The following is a 20058-nucleotide window of genomic DNA, read 5'->3' as shown; positions in this document are numbered from 1 at the left end:
AGGGCCTGTTCCATCTCAGTTCTTTCTTCTGAACTTTTTCTCTTATTGTTGCTTTTTCTATTCTGTGGGATCCCTTAACACTACCCGCATGGTTCAGGGCCTACTCAGGGTCTGGTTTCTGGAGAAGGCCGCACACTGAAATGAAGACAAACTGGAAAAGAGTTAATTTGGGGAAATGGGGGCCCCGGCGGGAATCAACCCCTAGTGGGGAGATTACCACTAGGCTCTGGCCTTGCTAATCCTTTTATTGAGGCTATGGGATCCACCCATTACCCTTAAGCAGCTTTGGGAAACACCCATAGCCCTTGGGCAGGTAATAAATGGATTATCATATCAGTAAGGATATACATGATTACAAGATTGGGAAGTTGCCTCAGTTACCCTTGTCTCAATTAGATAGGGAGTACTTGGCTCTGACCTTTCAGAGCTTCAAGGTTGACCAGCCTTTTACATCTTTCTATTAGTGAGACAATGATTGGTTTCCAGCACTGTTCCTCCACACGAGCTTTAGAATTGTCTTGCCAATGTCAGTAACTTCTCTCCTGGCGGGGGATGTCCAGATGACCAAGTGGCCTAGGTCTTTAATTTCCCCATAGCTAAGGTGACCAGACGTCCCACTTTTTTAACAATTTGTCCCGGGTCCCATGGTATTTTTAAAAAGTCCCGATTTTTGGGAAGAATGCACGACAAGCTAGAGAACTGTGGGAGAATGGGAAGGGAATAAATGGTTTTCAGCGGCCATGTGGCTAGTTAGCCAGGATATGAGTTTTATATTATTTTTGTTAGTTTTATAATGTTTAACTTTAATAATAACAAATAATTGTTGAGAACTGATTATTGAGAACTGCTTATCAAAGTTTGCATTGTTGATCAGTTGTTAGAATTCGACCATCATTGTTTGGACTTAATGAACAATGGCATTTTTGGGGATTGGCAAGGACGAAAACATTTGTAACTGTCTCTCAGACAATACACCTTTTGCTGCTTGCTAGTAAGCTAGTTAAACAAGTGATGTCATTACAAATCAGCTATTCAGATAATTTAGGTAATTTATTTATTTCATAAATACATAAATCTTCTTGAATTTAGAAGACAGTACTCGTAATACTTATATTTTGTAGTGGCAGCAAAAAGTCTAGCTTTGGCCTTAAAGGTACACTTACGACTATACATACTTTTTATTTATTCATTATATTTGTAAATTGTACTTATGTTGAAATTTAAAAAAATATATTACAATACTATTTTTGCATTCTATGAAAATTTTTGTTGCCCCAAATAGACCAAATTTTTAATCAAGAACACCCCCCCCCCCCCCCCTTCCCAGTCAATGGTGTCCCGTTTTACCAATGTTAAAATCTGGTCACTTTACCCATAGCACATGTGTGTGAACCAGACTAGCCTGCTCAGATAGGGTCCTCAGAGCAAGGGGGGGAGGGTATGAACAGCCCCAAAATAAGCCCCAAAGTCAGATTTCTAAGCCTGTGGAGGGGATCAAATCCGCCCTAGGAAGGGGCTGCAGTAATAGGCTTAGGGAGTCCCGCCCTAAGGAGGAGCTGGGCTGACAAGATATAAAAAGGCTCACATATGCAGTTGACTCTGTCTCCTGGCTCATTCTGGCCTCTCCTTCCTCAGAGAGCAGCTCTCCCAGATCGCAGCCTCCCAAGGCCTGCTGGACCCAGACCCACGGAGGACAGAAGGGAGAGGATTTCAGCCTCTTGGAAGATGGTCAGAGCTACCATGGCTCTTGGCCCGAGGTGGGAAAGGCCCAGCCCAACCCAGATGAATACATGGGAGGCATCACCAGCCGACAGCCCCCCACAGATGGAAAAGGAAAAGAGCCCAACAAAGGTAAGTGCCGCTCATCCAGCCCCAAGGGGCCTCCTGTGGGCACCCCAAGAGATGCCAGGCTGACCCCCCGCCTTTCTCCTTGACCTTTGTTGTTTGTTTGGCCAGGTGTCGCAGGGACCACTGAAACCAAGACTGAGCTTCAGCCATACCACTCCACCGCCACCCAGAGGGAGGAGCCCACCCACGCTGAAGACCTCTGGGACCTGCCGGAGCTTCAGCCCGAGGGAACCAAGTGGTCGGAGAGAGACACCAAAGGGAAGATTCTGTCCATCCTGAAAGGGATCGGGAGGCTCCTTCTGCTCCTCGGCTTCCTCTACCTGTTCGTGTGCTCCCTGGATGTTCTCAGCAGCGCCTTCCAGCTGGTTGGCGGGAAAATGGCCGGGACGTTCTTCAGCAACAACTCCATCATGTCCAACCCCCTGGCGGGCCTGGTGATCGGGGTGCTGGTGACCGCCTTGGTGCAGAGCTCCAGCACCTCCACCTCCATCCTCGTCAGCATGGTGGCCTCCTCACTGCTGTCGGTGCAGACTGCCATCCCCTTCGTCATGGGCGCCAACATCGGGACCTCCATCACCAACACCCTGGTGGCGCTCATGCAGGTCGGAGACCGGGAGGTGTTCGGAAGGGCTTTCGCGGGGGCCACCGTCCACGACTTCTTCAACTGGCTCTCCGTGCTGGTGCTCCTGCCCGTGGAGGTCTCCACCCACTACCTGGAGGCCCTGACCCACCTGGTGGTGGAGTCCTTCCGTTTCCAAAGTGGAGAAGATGCCCCGGAACTGCTGAAGGTTATCACCAAACCCCTCACAAAGCTCATTATCCAGCTGGATAAGAAGGTGATCAACCGGATCGCCATGAACGACCCGGCAGCTAAGAACAAGAGCCTGATCAAGATTTGGTGCAAAACGCTGACCCGTGTGACCCAGGTGAACGTCACCGTCCCCTCGATCCAGAACTGCACCTCGCCGGGCCCCTGTTGGACAGACGGCCTTCACACCTGGACCATCAAGAACGGGACCCGCCGGGAGAACATCGCCCCGTGCCAGCACCTCTTCGTGAATGCCAGCCTCCCGGACGTGGTGGTGGGCGTCCTCCTGCTGGTCACCTCCCTGCTGGTGCTCTGTGGCTGCCTGGTCATGATCGTCAAGCTCCTGTCCTCTGTGCTTCAGGGGCAAGTGGCCCTCGTCATCAAGAAGACCATCAACACGGATTTCCCTTCCCCCTTCTCCTGGCTGGCCGGCTACCTGGCCATCGGGTGGGGGCAGGCATGACCTTCGTGGTGCAGAGCAGCTCGGTGTTCACGTCCACCCTGACCCCGCTGGTCGGTGTGGTGTGATCAGCGTGGAGAGGGCGTACCCGCTCACGCTGGGGGCCAACCTGGGCAGCACCACCGCCGCCCTCCTGGCCGCCCTGGCCAGTCCAGGCAAGACCTTGAAGAGCTCGCTCCAGATCGCCCTGTGCCACTTTCTCTTCAACATCACGGGCATCCTTCTGTGGTACCCGGTCCCGGTCAGCCGCCTGCCCGTCCGCCTGGCCAAGGGCCTGGGCGACCTCTCCGCCAAGCACCGCTGGGTTGCCGCCTTCTACCTGGTCACCTTGTTCTTCCTGTTCCCGCTGGCCGTGTTCGGCCTCTCGCTGGCGGGCTGGCCGGCGCTGGCGGGCGCGGGGGCGCCCGTCGTCCTCGCCATCCTTCTGGTGCTGCTGCTCCGGCTCCTGCAGGCCCGCTGCCCCCGCGTCCTGCCCGCGGCGCTGCGGACCTGGAGCTGCCGGCCCCGGGGCCTGCGCTCCCCGCGGCCCTGGGACGCCGCCCTCCGCCCGGCCGGCTGCTGCTGCGTGAGGAGCGGCTGCCGCGGCTGCAGCAGGTGCTGCCAGGAACGGAGGAGGAGGACACCCGGATCCAGATCCCCGAGGCCTTTGGTACCATCTCCGTGGCCGTGGAGGCCCGGAAGGGGTCCCCAAGTCTAAGGTGACCAGATTGTAACTTTGGTAAATCCGGACACCATTGATGGGGTGGGGGGGTGTTCTTGATTAAAAATCTGGTCTATATGGAGCAACAAACATTGTCATAGAACGCAAAAATAGTATTGCAATATATTTTTTAGAATGTCGACATAAGTACTGTTTACAAATATAAATAAATAAAAATTATTTTTATAGTATTTTATTCTTTGGCGTGTTTCTCATTTGAGTGAATTTTTTTTTTTTTTTTTATTTATTTTTTTTATTTTTTTTAGTAGATTGCTGTCGTTGTTTAAAAGGTCATGGAATTTTTCACAAGAATTTGTTAAACTATATGTCACATATAAAATGGCTTTCAAAGTCTCAACACTTCATGGTGATTTTTCTGATGTCCACACTTTATGTACCGTAGGAAAAACGCGTTCAGTCGCAGCACTAGTTCCTGGTAAGGACGGCGGGTATTCCACATTTCTAACAACTGATCGACAATACGATCTTTGATAATCAGTTCTCAACAATTATTTGTTATTACTAGAGTTTTACATTATAAAATGAACAAAAATCATATAAAACTCAAATCCTGGCTAAATAGCCACAGGGCAGCCGAAAACCATATATTCCCTTCCCGTTCTCCCACCATTCCCTAGCTTGTCATGCATTCTTTCCAAAAATCGGGACTTTTTTAAAACGCCGTGGGACACAGGACAAATTGTTAAAAATCGGGACATCTGGTCACCTTAACCAAGTCTATAGATCACTGAATTTCAAAAACATAGTAAACTAAAATATGCTAGCAATGTTAAAACTACTGTGTATTAATTTGTTTTTAGGTAATCAGAAACAAATATAAATGAGAACAAAAGTTCTCACACACTTCCTAGATAAAATAACTATGGAATATTGATTGTTTCTGGAAATTATTGGCAATTATAATAATATTTTATTTTCATATACTCTGGTTGTTTTAAACATTCTCAGTTGGATATTAGAAGGTTTTATATGCCATAGGTTGAAAGACTGAATTTGTATTGCTCACACTTTCTAGAAATTGGGAGTTACACCGTAAGGTTGTCTGTGAGTACAAACTGGAAATATTGATACTACAGACAATTGTATGAAATAAAGTATATTATTACCCTCCTGATAAAAAAGGATTTAATACAAAACCTGTATTTACAAGTTTTTCTTAGATAATAATATATGGTAACAAAACATTAGAAAATTACTTGATTCTCTTACTTACAGAGTAAAATTAAGGCTCAAATTGATAGCACATAAGTTAATATGGTTAAGAAAATCAAATGTGCTAATTCAAAACAAATCTTGATATTATCATAACACTACAGAATATATTACACTAATAAGTGAATATAGTGTATTGTGAAAAAGAAGAAGAGCTTGAAGATCAAAGAAGGGAGCATGATAAATTAAAAAGTTTTAATTCAGAATGAAATTTGATCAAATTAAAATTTAATGGAAAATGTGGAAATACAAATGTCATACATTATTAAATATTATATAGTTATATACACACATAGTTTGTCTAATTAGAACATATATTTATATAACTTTGTCTAGTTAGAGATTATATATAAGTATTTATAACTCTGTATTAACTGTGAATCAAGCCATAGTGTAGATAAACCAGACAGGTTCAAAATAAAATTTTATACAGAACTTTGGGAATTAATATCCTAGAATTTTCTTTCTTTTTCTTTTTTTAAAAATATATTTTATTGATTTTCCACAGAGAGGAAGGGAGAGGGATAGAGAGCTAGAAACGTCAATGAGAGAGATACATTGACCAGCTGCCTCTTGCACACCCCCTACTGGGGATGTGCCCGCTACCAATGTACATGCCCTAGACCAGAATAGAACCTGGGACCTTTCAGTCCACAGACCGACGCTCTATCCACTGAGCAAAACCGGTTTCGGCTATCCTAGAATTTCCTTATTGTCTCAAACTAGACAAGTAGGTGTACCTTTGCTTTTTCTTCCATTGATCAACAAATAAAGATAATTATCTTAGAGTCTCCACCAAGCTAGAACTATAAAATATTACAATAACAATGCTCTCAAACAGAAAGAAAACCAAAATGATTGATGAAATTGTCCATCAGGTATGTAATTATGAAGTCACATAAAATGATGGTTAATAAGATATCTTAGAAAAAATAAAAGAACTGTGCATAGGTGGTCAAGTGCATCAAAGAACCAGAGGAAACAGAATCTTAAGTTTTATTCCACAGGCTCACTAATCACATTAATATTGAATTGTTGTCTTCTAATTCCTTCTCACATAAAGCAAATAACTAAGTATGCCATTTTTATAGGAACCAAGTTATCCAATATGAGAGGAGATAGGGAAAAAAAAAAGAAAAAAAAGAAAGAAGGAGCACTTTGAAGTTGGACTACATTGTACATATTAATATATATGTATCTATCAGTCTATCTATTTATCATCTCTAATTTATAAATTCTCTATCTACGATATATGTCACATCAATTAATCATATGTGGAGATCATGTTCTCCAATATTTTTAAATTGAAAGTAACCAGTGATCTTTGGAGAACTGATTTATTTTATTTCTGGATCAGGGCAATACAAACAAAAACTGCACATTAATATTTTAATGTTTAGTTAAATTTTAATTAATAAAAATATTAAGGTTTTTTAAAAATTACACTGAAAATTATTGTGTCAGAAAGGAATAATGCTTCTAAATATTAATAGAGTCATGCCAAACCCCCATAAAAACCAACCAAAGGAGGGAAAATTTAAGCATCAAAAGGAAGATGATGGCTGTACTTCATTAAAATACTAGAGGCCCAGTGTATGGATTCATGCAGGGGTGGGGTCCCTCAGCCTGGCCTGCATCCTCTTGAGTCCAGGACCCCTCCAGGGATGTCCGCCTGCTGTCTTAGTCCCTCTTGCAGTCCAGGGCTCTCATAGTTTGGAACCCCTGGCTCTTCACTGCCCATCTGCAGCAGAGGTGGGAGAGGCTCCAGCCACCACCACTGTGCTTGCTAGCCATGGGCCCAGCTTCTGGCTGAGTGGTGCTCCCCCTGTGGGAGCTCACTGACCACTAAGGGGCAGCTTATGTATTGAGCATTGTCCCTGGTGGTCAGTGCACGTCACAGTGACCAGTCGTTCCACTGTTCAGTAGATTTGCATATTAGGGTTTTATTATATAGGATATAGAATCTATGAAAAGTCCATAATAATCAACCAAGGTTAAAATAAGAAAAACATTATTGTTTTGTGCCCTGTTACTTATGTGGTATCATCAACTCATTTATTTTATTGATAGAGTATTTAAAAGAGTAAACACAATATACAAGGAAGATTATCAGTTTGATAATTACATGTTATTAATATTAAGCCAGATAAAACCATGCAAAATATCTGAAATATTAAATATTAAATATTATTTTAATTACCTTTAAATAGTTTATGGGCCTAAGAATAAAAAAGAATGCAAGATCTAGTCAAGACTAAAAGTCTTTAACTTAAATCTATATAGCTAAAGATTCTATTAAGTTCTAAGGTCTTTAGGAGAAAGATACTTATTTAACCTAATGTATCAACCAAAGTTAGAACTGCAAATTTCTGTAAATAGACAGATGATTAAGTAATGAATGTTGCTTAAATACAACGTGTTCTAAGTAATTGTATACTTTCTGAAGTAATAAAATCATTCACCTAACCTCTAAAACTATGGTTTAAAGTGTCCCATCCAGTTACTATATCTAGTCTAAGTACCCTCAATTAATTGGGATGACAATAAACTTCTTCCTTAATGGGTGAGTGTTCTTCAACCCAAGCAGACTTAGGACTAAGCAGAGAAATATTTATGAGAATCAAGCCCATAGTATTCACATTTCTGTGTTAAGAAGAAAGTTGTTCATATTTTCTAATTTATATGCTTGCAATGCAGAAAATGCTTTGGCTTTTTTAGAGTGGTAGTATTGCAACTATAATTTGGAAGATATAAATATATAAATAAAATTAATAGAAAAATCAGACTTGCAAGCTAAATGTCAAAGTAATCATCTTGTGGAAGATTTAGCCCTGAGAGGAAAGTGCTTTTTATCCTGTACTAGAGGCCCAGTGCACAAACATTTGTGCACTCAGGGTGATCCCTCAGCCCAGCCTGCACCCTTGCACAGTCTGAAAGCCCTCAGGGGATGTCCAAGTGACACCTCCCTCTGTGGGGCCCATCTTGGGACAGCACTAGCCAGCGAGTGGCTGGCTTTGCTCCCCCTCCCCCCTTATTGCCCCTCTGCTGCTGCTGGTTGCCACTGCCCCCCAGTCACCATCCCCTCCCTCTGTCTGCTGCCGTGCACCTTGGCTGGCCTGGCACTGCCTACTCGAAGACCCTGCCCACTGCCTACTGTTCATTCCACTTTTTGGTCTATTTGTATATTAAACTTTTATTATATAGGATTGTTATATAGGATATGCTACAACAAATTGAAGACCACCATTAAATCTTTACAGAACATGAACTATTCTCAGCAATTAGGATAGAGACATGGACGTCATTAAGTTTATTCCTTTTGGTAGTAGTGTATTCTTTATCATGTCTTACCATAGTTGTTGCAATGAAGTGTTAGTTACAATAGCCAAGATCTGTAAGCAACCCAAGTGTTCATCAATAGATGAATGGATAAAAAGCTCACATATTTATGTAATGGAATATTACTTGGCCAAAAAAAGAGTATAATCTTAGCATTTTTGACAGTGTAGATTGATCTAGAGGTTATAAAGCTAAGTGAAATAAATTAGAGAAAGACAAACACCATAGGATTTCACTTATATATGGAATCTAAAGAACAAAATAAATTAACAAATAAAATAAAAACAGACTAATAAAGAGTCGACTAATGATTGCAAGAGAAGAGTGAGGTGGTCGACAGAATTAAAGAGGTGAAGGAATTAAGAAATAAAAACTGCCCTAGCCAGTGTGGCTGTTGGTTGGGTGTCATCTCCATGCACCAAAAGGTTACTGGTTTGGTTCCTGATCAGGTCAAATGCACTGTTGTCATCTTGATCCCTTGTAGAGGGCATGCAGGAGGAAACATCAACATTTCACTCTCACATCAATGCTTCTTTCTCATATCAATGTTTCTCTCCTTCTCCCTCTCCCTTCCTCTCTCTCTGAAAATCAATAAAAAAATATATTTTTTAAAACAAGTACTAATTGGTAGTTACAAAATAGTCACAGATATATGAAGTACACCATTGAGAATCCTATCTAATAAAAGAGTAATATGCAAATTGACTGTTACTCTAACACACAAGATGGCTGCCCCCATGTGGTCAAATATTGCTGGTCCCATGTGGACACAAGATGGCCACCACAAGATGGCCAACAGGGGAGTGCAATTGAGAGGGACCAGGCCTGCAGAGGAGAGTAGTTTTGGGGGGACCAGGCCTTCAGGGTAGGGCAGTTGGGGGCAACCTGGCCTGCAGGGGAGGGCAGTTACGGGCAATCAGGCTGGCAAGGGAATGATCAGGCTGGCAGGCAGAAGTGGTTAGGGGAAATCAGGAAGGCAGACAGGCGAGCAGTTGGGAGCCAGCACTCCTGGATTGTGAGAGGGATGTCTGACTGCCTGTTTAGGAATCATGCCTAAACCCTCGAAGGGTCCCAGATAGAAGAGGGTGCAGGCTGGGCTGAGGGACACCCTCTCATGCACAAGTTTCATTCACTGGGCCTCTAGTATAGTCAATAATATTTTAGTGACTATGTATGGTGCCAGGTGGGTGCTGGGGATACTGGGAAGAACACTGCGAAGTGTATAATTGTCTGGCCACTGTACTGTACACCTGAGACCAATACGAAGTGATGTTGGAGGTGAACTGTAATTGAAAACTAAAAGTTAAAAATATTAATAGCAAAACAAAACAAAAACAGTTGATGCAGGGAGATTCTAGAAAACACTTTAACATAATACAGCACAGTGCCCTTATCTGAAATTTCACTTTCCATGGTTTCAGTTATCATTGTCAACCATGATCTGAAATATTAAATGGAAAAATAAATAATTCATACATTTTAAATTTTGCATTGATTTGAACAGAAATCTTGAGAGTTCCACTCTATTCTGCCTGGGAAGTGAGTCACCCCTTTGCCATGTATCTGTACACTGTAGACACTGCCGGCCCATGATTCACTTAGTAGCCACCTCAGTTATCTTGATTATCTTATGACTGTCTACTGATCGCAGTTCTTGTGTTCAAGTAATCCTTATTTTACTTCATAATGTCCCCAAAGCACAAAACTAGTGAAGCTCACAATTCAGATAAGCCAAAGAGAAGCCATAAGTGTTTCCCTTGATTGAAAAGCTGAAAGTTCTCGACTTAAGGACATAAAAAGAAATTCTGTGCTGAAGTGCTAAGATCTATGATTAGAATGACTCCCCTATTTAAATTTGTGAAGGAGAAAAATGTGCTAGTTTTTCTGTCACACCTCAAACTGCAAAAGTTATAGCCATAGTGTGTGATAAGTGCTTAGTTAAAATGGTAAAGGCATTAAATTTTGGGTGGAGACATAAGTATAAAACATGTTCCAATTGAAAATAATGTCTCGTGTCTGAAAGCACTAAGCCTATACAGACTTAAGGAAGAATCCCCTGAAATGAGTGACAGAAAGCATTTGCTCCAAATAAGAGATGGTTACACAGATTCAGGAATAGGTTTTGTCATTTTAACATCCTCATTACAAGAAAAAAGAAAGATAGGTATAGTACAATAAGCTATTTTGAGACACAGACAGATTATATCCATGTAACTTTTATTGAAGTGTATTATTATAAGTGTTCTACTTTATTAGTTATTTTTATTTATCTCTTACTGTTCTTAATTTATAAATTAAATATTATCAGAAGTATATATAGAAAAATACAGTGTTTGTAGGGTTCAGTACTATCTGTGACTTCAGGAATCTACTGGATATCTTAGGATGTATCCCCCAGAAATAAAGATGGGCTACAATAATATGGGAATTTGTTAAAGATATAACCACAAATGGGGAGAACATTAAGAAGTCAATATCTCTATAATAAAACAGAAATATGTATTGATAGGAAAAAGTTCCCATATGGCCAAAATACTATGAGTGTTTAAAAATGTATTTCACCAGTACTCTTTTGGATTATCTTGAGTACTAGGAGATGAAAATAGACTTAGGCTGTAAAAAGGAACTGGGATATGGTCCCAGCCTCTAGTATGTGAGACTTCTCATCCTTCTTTTCTGTGATGTATCTTGGAATATGATGAAGGTCTTTTATAAAGGCATTTTAAAACTAATTCTAAGTTTGTGATTTTACTTTCTACCACAAGAGATTTATTGATTCTTTTAAAGGCTAATCTATAATAGTAAAAGCAAAATATGTTAATTAGACCAGACATCCTTCCTTCCAGACAAAGCCTCAGTGGGTAGGGGCTGCAGCAAAAGCCTTTCAAGAATATCATGCATCAGGCCTTTAGTTTTAAGATAAGAACATTGGAGGTTAATTAAATTTTATATAAGGAAGTGGCTTATTATTATCATTATTATTATTATAGTATGACTTGTTGGAAAATTTGGGAATGGAGAGCAGGGATATTTGTGGACTGGAAGAGACCACTTTTGGTGGCATCCAGGAAAGAAATTGTTGTGGAATGAATGTTTGTGTCCTCCCAAAATTCATATGTTGAAGCTCTATCATGATTGTATTTGGAGAAGAGGCCTTTGAGAGGTAGAGTTAATTTTCTTTGAAGAATACATGAATTAAACACTTATCCAGATCAATACTAAAATGTATTTGTTTGAAGCTGAGAAAATGTATGACCAGTAATATATAACCAACTCTGGTCTTTTAAAGTGTTATTTGATAATGTTTAGAATTTAAGGAAACTGTCTTTCTTAAAAAGCATTTTATACATAAGATTTATAAATACAACATAAACAATAAGAAAGATACTAACAAGATTTGATTAAGCATGAGTTTGATATGTTAATTCTCAATTCATGTTTCTATGATAGTTAATATTTTTTCCTAAAGGGACTACATACAAAGAATCATACTGCAATGTGAATTCCTTCTGAAGAATCAGTTTTTACACTGCTCAGCAAAATTGTTTTCTAGTATTATTTATTGTTTTATATTATAAATATATTATTTTATACTCTTTCTATTGTATATCTATCTGAGACAAGAATGCTCACACAATATTATATGATTAACTCTAAAAGTTTATTTATTTTAGTTGATCTCCTAGACAACTGATCACTTCCTTGATATTTCTCATCTTCAAACTCCATAAGAGAATGGACAAGGTCATTTCTTCCAGTCATCACCTAAAACGAATTTCCACACAATTGTCAAGTTTTTGAACCAGGACACATCAAATGGCACAAATCAGATTACAGGTTATCTTCTATTGGAGATGTCCACTCCTGCATCATCAGCGGAGGCTAAGGTTATTAGATTCTACCCAAGTTTAAAGAATTACCAAATGCAACTCTCCGGAAGGGGCTCATTCATGTGGAAATTTCATTAAAAGAGGCTGAGGAATGCCAGATCTGAAGAACATCATAAAAACTTTTGCAGAACACATGTGTTTATACACACACACACACACACACACACACACACCAATAATACTGTACATAGAAAAATAAAGTCTTCACACCTTGAAAAACAATAGCTCACTGTACACTCCATTGGGAAGCCCTTATTACAGAACTCAGTCACCACTGAGTACGTGATCTGTAACAAGCACTGCTATAGAGCCTAGCACAGCAGCATGTAAGAGAGACAGGATTCCTGCCATCAAAACTTACATTCTAATTGCAGTAGGCAGAGAATAAACACTTAAACAAACAAATAAATAAGGCAATTTTGGGTATTAAGAAGTAATATACAGGGAGTAAAAATAATGTAATATGATTAAAGCTACTGGTACTAAGAAGCATATTGTATAAGTTGAAATTTTCAGGAGACGGCTTTAAGAAATTAACATTCGACTTGGCATATGACTGAGAAAGACCTGAGAAACGGTGTCCCAAGTAAAAGGAATAGCCAGAATCAGAGCCCTGAGATTCAAACTAGCCCGTTGTTTTTGGAGACCAGGAAAAGGACCAAACATTGGGAGGGTAGGGGGAAAAAAGTGTCATGAAGGGAGATAATTGTAGAGATTAGCAGAGGTAAATAATAGGTAGTAGATAACAATAACAGATTGTAGAATGTGCTTTTTTATTCTAAGATTAATGACAAGCCCTTTGCACCTTCAAGCAGAGGTGTTATGTGACTTAGTGATACTTTAGAAATATTGCATAGTGCTCCAGGAGGAAATAGAAAAATTGAAGCAAAGAGATTATATAGGGGGCAGTTATTTTAACTAGGCAAGAAAGTTATGACCATAGATCAAGCCTTTAGGGAAGTAGTGATTAAATATTGATTTTAAAATATATATCATTTTGAAAATTGGGCTGAGGACCAGAACACACTGAAGAATTGGATATAGCGTTTGAGCAAAAGGGATCTAGTGTATCTTCTATGTTGGAGTCTGAGTGATTGATGCATAGGGTGCCATTTAACAAGATAGGAACAGTTTGTAGGAGGTGACTCAACTGCTTCATTCTGCCAATATGTGTAAAGTTGGTGGGTGTTTTAATGGTTATTTTTAAGAATAGCTTGAATGTTATTTGATTGATATTGATGACTGATCTTCCAGGTTGATATGCCAAAAAAAAAGGCAATGGGATATATAATTTATGAATCTCAACCTCAGTCCAGGCTAAAAGTACAAGGTCATTATTACCTGCACTAGTGGCCCAGTGCTAAGAAAGAAGTTTTATTGTGTAAAGAGACACAGTACAAGGACTAGGTGTCTTTAGGATTTTGACTGTCCTTTTTTGGTAAGGTCTAGTTCTCCTAGTGGAGTTTTTTGTGAATGAAACAAAACCTTAAAGCCTTATCAGACGTAAATTCAAGTAGTATAGAAGGATGTACAAGTTTTCCAATTGTAAATATGTATTATTATATCAATAATATTCAAGCACATTGATTATTGAAATGATTACTGTGGTAGGCAGACAGACATGGGCAGAGCAAGGATGATGAGCCAGCTACAGGTCACGAGGTGCTTAGCAAAAATGGGAATACGAGGAACTCACCCAGAGGATAACTCTTCCTCCGCCAGCATATCGCTGATCATACAGTTTGGATTCTCCCATGATATTTCTTCCCCTGGCATGTTGCTAGTCATGCAGGTTATATTCCCTTATAGAGAGAAATAAACAAGGGCGTTGGAGAATAACTTTTAAGCATTAAGCCCTCAGAACAATGAGGTTCTGACCCGTATCAGATACATCTAGGCCTCAGTTGTGTTTGAGCTCCAGGCCCAGAAAAGCAGCAAAACCTGATAAGCCACGCCAGGGCTGACATAAGGTCCAACTGTGATGGTTAATGACCCTCTATCCTGTCACAGACCAATCAGTGGACACCATGACCCTGAAAGACATACTGGGAAACTAATAAGATCTATTGAGATCATTCCCTGGAACCTCCTCCAAAACCACCACCTTTAAAAGCCCTAGAACCGAGGATCCAGTGAGCTCTCACTCCTGGGAACATGTCCTTCCTCTCCAGCACCCTCCTATTTCCCCCTGGGTGTTAGCTCCTGATCCCATTTCTTTTATTGCTCACTGCTACGTCCGTGACTTCTCCTATAGTTTGAATCTTAGCTCTGAATTCTTTCCTAGCCAGAACTCAAGTACCAAGGTTGCTGAACTCAAGTCAGTCCAACTCCACAGGTCTAATATTTGGTGCCATTCTTGCTGCAGCCAACATTACCACTGACACCTTTAAAACACTTAACACCCACAATTATTAATTCATTGACAACCATCTCAGTTGGCTGAGGACTGTCTAGTGTTAGCACTAAAATTTATGGTTCCAGGATACTCCCCAAATCCTAAGCCAGGCAAACAGGTTAGCATTTAAATTATGTTGTTTATACCTATCAAGGCTATTATGGACTTACTAAAGCCCTCTCTAGAGAAAGCATTCCAGATTTTCACCATAAGAGATGCTATTAATTGGTATTAACTGGAACAAAGAGTTATAAAGATAAAAGCCCTCAGATTTAACAGAATTTCTGAATGAAGACATCAAAGTTCTGTTTATTTATTCTTCTCTAAAGATTTTTACCAAATCATTCTGATGCAGCTTTGTATTGCAACAAGTTTAGCTATTTTTTCCAGTAACTAAGAAAAACTGTTAATTGTTTAACTTTTGAATGTGCAGTCAAGTAAGTATAGTTTGTCTCTGCAGAGGGACAATGAAACAGCATGAAAGGAGCTGATTAGAATGACCGAAAATTTGAAAGCTTGGCCATAACAGCTCTGCCAATATGTGTAAAATTGCTGGGTATTTTAATGGTTATTTTTAAGAATAGCTTGAATGTTACTACTTGTGGGTTAATCACCATCAGGAATATTCACACAAAACAGGAAGCCTACAAAGAGAAATTCAGAGTTCTGAAGCACTATTAGAAAACATCAAAAATTCTAAAATAGTATAAATAAATTTATATAATAAAAGGCAAATCAACTGGCAAATGACCAGTCACTCTGATGCACACTGACCACCAGGAGGCAGATGCTCAACATAGGAGCTGCCCCCTGGTGGTTAGCTCCTATGTTGAGCACCACTTAGCCAGAAGCCCTGAGCCAGGCTCACCACTGGCTAGTGCAGTGGCGGTGGCGGGAGCCTTTCCCGCCTTCACAGCAGTGCTAAGGATGTCCAACTGATGGCTTAGGCCTGCTTCCTGTCAGTCAGACATCCCCCAACGGCTCCCAGAATGTGAGAGGGTTCAGACCTGGCTGAGAGATCCCCTGAGTGCACAAATTTCATGCACCAGGCCTTCAGTATGCATATATAAAACATAGGAAGTAAGAAGAAATGCTAATGATCATATTAACAAAATGCATTTGAGGATGGTGTAAATAAAGCATATCATATTTGTGGTCTCTCAAAAAACTTTCAAATATATAAAAAATGTATATTTTAATTAAAACTAATAAATTAATATTCTAATAAATATAAAAACCCAGGGTCTGTAATGATCAAAACCTTGACTGATGGGAAGTCAATCCTATAGTCAGTGCTGGGTTGCCGTGGTGACCCAGAACTAACTGCTGAGGGGGCTGTGAATCAAGCCCGGAGAAAGGCTTGAAGAAAGAAGCAGGGTCTAATCTAGGGGTGTCGAACTCAATCAGAGAAGGGGCCAAAATCTAAAATCCAGCCTAAATCGCGGGCCGAATGGTTTACTGAACAGTCATAAACTGACAATGTCATAAACTGACAGCGGAGTGCAGTGATGACAGCGCGGTGCGGGCCACATTGCAAGGCCTGGCGGGCTGGATTTGGCCCGAGGGCCTTGTGTTTGACACATGTGGTCTAATCGTTAGCCTCTGAGACAGCTGCTGATCAGCCCTTGCCTCTCTCCTTCTCTCCCTCTTTCTGACCGGGCCTCCTCCAGGCAGCTGATCAGCCCCACTTCTCTGATCAGGCCCCAAGATGGGCCTGAAGACACTGACTGGCATAGAAACCTACCATCAGAACCAAATCTGGGTGAAGTGCCAGGAGCCAATGGCTGCCTAGGAGGCAGAGCTTTAGATGCTGACTAACATAGAAACCAACCAATGAGAACCTAATCTGGTTGAACTGCAAAGGCAGAACCTGAGGTGGGGGCTGAGGAGGGGTCTTAAGGACAATAGCTGTTTGGTGTAAGCAGCAGTCAGACATCCCCCAAGGAGTCCCAGATTGGAGAGGGTGCAAGCTGGGCTGAGGTCCCTATTCCCGTATGCATGAATTTTTGTGCACTGGGCTGCTAGTGTTTAAACAATGTAAATAAGCCTATACAATAGATTATAACATCAAGTATAATAATTTAGTCTTCAATGTAAATGAAAATTCACCTAGTAAACATGCATTTCTTTATACTATCAGCACTAATATCTTTTCCTCTTTAATTCTACTTTTCAATATTACCCCAAAGCTTAAATCTTCTGTCTACTTCTTAAACCTATGAGTGGGTCAGCCTGTTTTCTGTACTACTGAATTCTACCAACTCCAACCTCTCTAAGTTTTTTTTTTTTTTTTTTAATATATTTTATTGATTTTTTACAGAGAAGAAGAGAGAGGGATAGAGAGCCAGAAATGTCGATGAGAGAGAAACATCGACCAGCTGCCTCTTGCACACCCCCTACCGGGGATGTGCCTGCAACCAATGTACATGCCCCTGACCGGAATCAAACCCGGGACTTTTCAGTCTGCAGACCAACGCTCTACCACTGAGCCAAACCGGAGCCAAACCGGTTTTGGAGAAACCTCTCAAAGTTTTTATACCTAAAATTATTTTCTCTTTCTTTTGTTTTATCTCTTATATCATCAGCAGTTTTTATTTTTTTAGCTTCACTAAGCAATTCCCAACAATGCTTGAAATTTTTTATGATCTCCTATTCCTAAAAAAATAAACAAACAAATAAATATTAAAATAAAAAATAAAGCCTCCCACAATCTTCAAGAAATTGTAACCTGAAGGATTTGTGTGATAAGGAAGAAACATCATTCCTCAAAGTAATTATGGTATCTTCCATTTGAAAAGAACACCTTAGACTGTCTTTATTAAATTGGTTTCATCAAGATCTTGTGACTATTTTTTGTTAATCTGTATTATAGTAAAATTAATAATATTTATTTTCTCCCAGATAATTTCCCTTTTATATAAGAATTTTGTCCAGTGGTATTCAATTAAAAAAAAAAAAGGAGAAAAAGATGTATTTGGTTTCCTGAAAAACAGAAGGAATATGTAATTGGACTTCAACTTAGATTAGATTCTGCCAGAGAAAGTGTTATTAAATAGAATTAGAATAATCTCTCTCACACTTTCCAGCATGTTAACTTCATCAGAAGACAGTAACATTTCACTGAGTGGCTCCAGTCATTAAGTAACAACCTAATTCTGTGGCACAGAGACATTGGTGGTGGCCATTGGGCTGAACAGATTACAGGAGATATCTGAATTATGCTTATCTGCTCATTTAAAGGAAACTAAAGGGAACGTGAACAGTTTTGACTGACTTTTTCTCATAGTGATTAAAACTTGAATTACATTGTTTGTCTCGCCTATTCTATTCTATTCTATTCTATTCTATTCTATTTCATTCCTCGGGTTAAATTAAATTATATTGACACATGTTGAATCAATTTCTGTACATAAATTATAATATTTATTGGGTGAATTGAGGTAGGATGGCTGTAAAAATACTTCTTTACTTTTCAACTCTCTCTGAACTAAAAAACAAAACAAAAAAAAAACAAAGGCTGTTTGCACTGGCATATAAAAAACCGAGTGATAAGGGAACACTTACCAATTTTATTAAATCATTTTCTATATATTTTAGCCATTCATAATTTTAAGAAAACAACCTAGAATACAACCTCCGCTTTAAAGCACTAAATATGTGAAAAGTAACAGATTACAAATCATCTATCTTTAAGTTGTTGACTTTATAAATAAATGACCTTAAACTCAGATCATCTACATACATAAAAGCCTAAGTGGCTATTATGACAGAAAGACCAGAACAACTGGAATGACTGGTCACTATGAAGCTCAATGTCTACCAGGGGGCAGACGCTGAACACAGGAGCTGCCACCAGCCTGCAGGCCTCAATCATCCATGGGGTCTGCTGGCCAACCTCCTGGTCTCTCCTCTCAGCCAGCAGGTCCCGATCGCCAGATCAGGGCCGGGCCCCAGGCTGGGATGGGGAACCGGGGTTGGGTGGCAACAAATGTGGGTGGCAAGGGAAAGAGGAGGTAGGGAGGTGAGCAACCTGATTGGCCCTTATCACAGGCCAGGCCTAGGGACCCCACCCATACACGAATGCCTCTAGTTAATTATAATAAAACTGAGAAGATTAACTACTCTTTAGTGTAGGGTCCCTCAGCCCAGCCTGCACGCTCTCGCAGTCCAGGAGCCCTTAGAGGATGTCCAATGGAGTGGGCCTAAGTTAGCAGTCGGACATCCTTAGTGCTATCACAGAGGTGGGAGAGGCTCCCACCACCACTGCTGTGCTGACCAAACATCAGCCCAGCTCCTGTAGGCATGCACTGACTTCCACAAGGCAGCTATTGTATTGAGCAGGATCAGGCCAGAACCGGCTCTCCGACATCCCCTGAAGTGTCCCAGGGGAGTTTGAAGGCACAGGCCAGGCTGAGGGACCCAGTGCGTGATTGGGATCAGGGAGGGATGCAGGAGGTTGGCCAGCTGGGCAGGAATTGCAGGAGGGCTCCAGGGGGTGTCTGGCCCATCTCACTCAATCCTGATTGGCCAGACCCCAGCATCAAGCTAACCTACCTGTCGGAGCATCTGCCCCCTGGTGGTCAGTGCACATCATAGTCACGAGTCAACCGTCTGGCCCCTTGTAGTCAAAGCACTTCATAATAAGTGGTTGAGAGGCCTTAGCATATCATTAGCATATTATGCTTTGATCGGTTGAACGGACCACTAGACGACCAGACACTTAGCATATTAGACTTTTATTATATAGGATTATTCCAATGATATTTGCAAGAAGCTCTAATAAGATGAAAACCATCGTGTAAGGTAACAATGAAAATATTTTACATTTATTTTTCCTTTAGTATTGTATACTATCTGTTTGACTTTTTGTTGTTGTAATTAAATTCAATCAACTTATAACAAGAAATAAAAAAATAGAATAGCCTCTAAAAAAGTGTTGAGAAAAAATTATGTGCAGAAATGTCAACTATTCTTACCTTTAAATATTTTGACTTATAAATAAAATGTAAATTTCTCAAAAGAATTGTTAAAAATTAAAACATTACTTCACTTCTACTTATTTAAAACATGGAATAAAATCAAGATAAAGCCATCCTACAGACTTAAAAGTTTAAATCTAAATTATAAATCAGGGCAATGAGTAATTAAGCAATGCTTATTAGATGGTTCTATTAAGATGAATTATCCTAATATGGCTCTTAAATTAGCTCACATTTACATAATATGAAATAATTATAAATATTAAAGGTCTATCTATTGCTTCATTACAAACACCTCCTTGGCATACAGTAAATGAGGTTAGGAGGGTGCATTCAAAGTATAATAATCATGCAAGTTATCACCTTGGCAAGCTAATCTCTTCTAATAAAGTACAAAGTACAGATA

At 40.3% G+C, this 20058-nt stretch overlaps 1 pseudogene across 1 annotated transcript; it reads left to right on the top strand.

The window, feature by feature from the left end:
* Window positions 1-1725: 1725 nt before the first annotated feature.
* Window positions 1726-3813, top strand: LOC311619633 (sodium-dependent phosphate transport protein 2B-like; annotated as a pseudogene). The gene is made up of 2 exons: window positions 1726-1851; window positions 1957-3813. The product of its transcript is annotated as a sodium-dependent phosphate transport protein 2B-like (transcript).
* Window positions 3814-20058: the final 16245 nt, after the last annotated feature.

Source organism: Pipistrellus hanaki, assembly GCF_964339955.1.
Source record: "Pipistrellus hanaki genome assembly, chromosome: 3".
In the NCBI taxonomy this organism is placed as follows: domain Eukaryota; kingdom Metazoa; phylum Chordata; class Mammalia; order Chiroptera; family Vespertilionidae; genus Pipistrellus; species Pipistrellus hanaki.
This window is presented reverse-complemented; position numbering and strand designations above follow the sequence as displayed.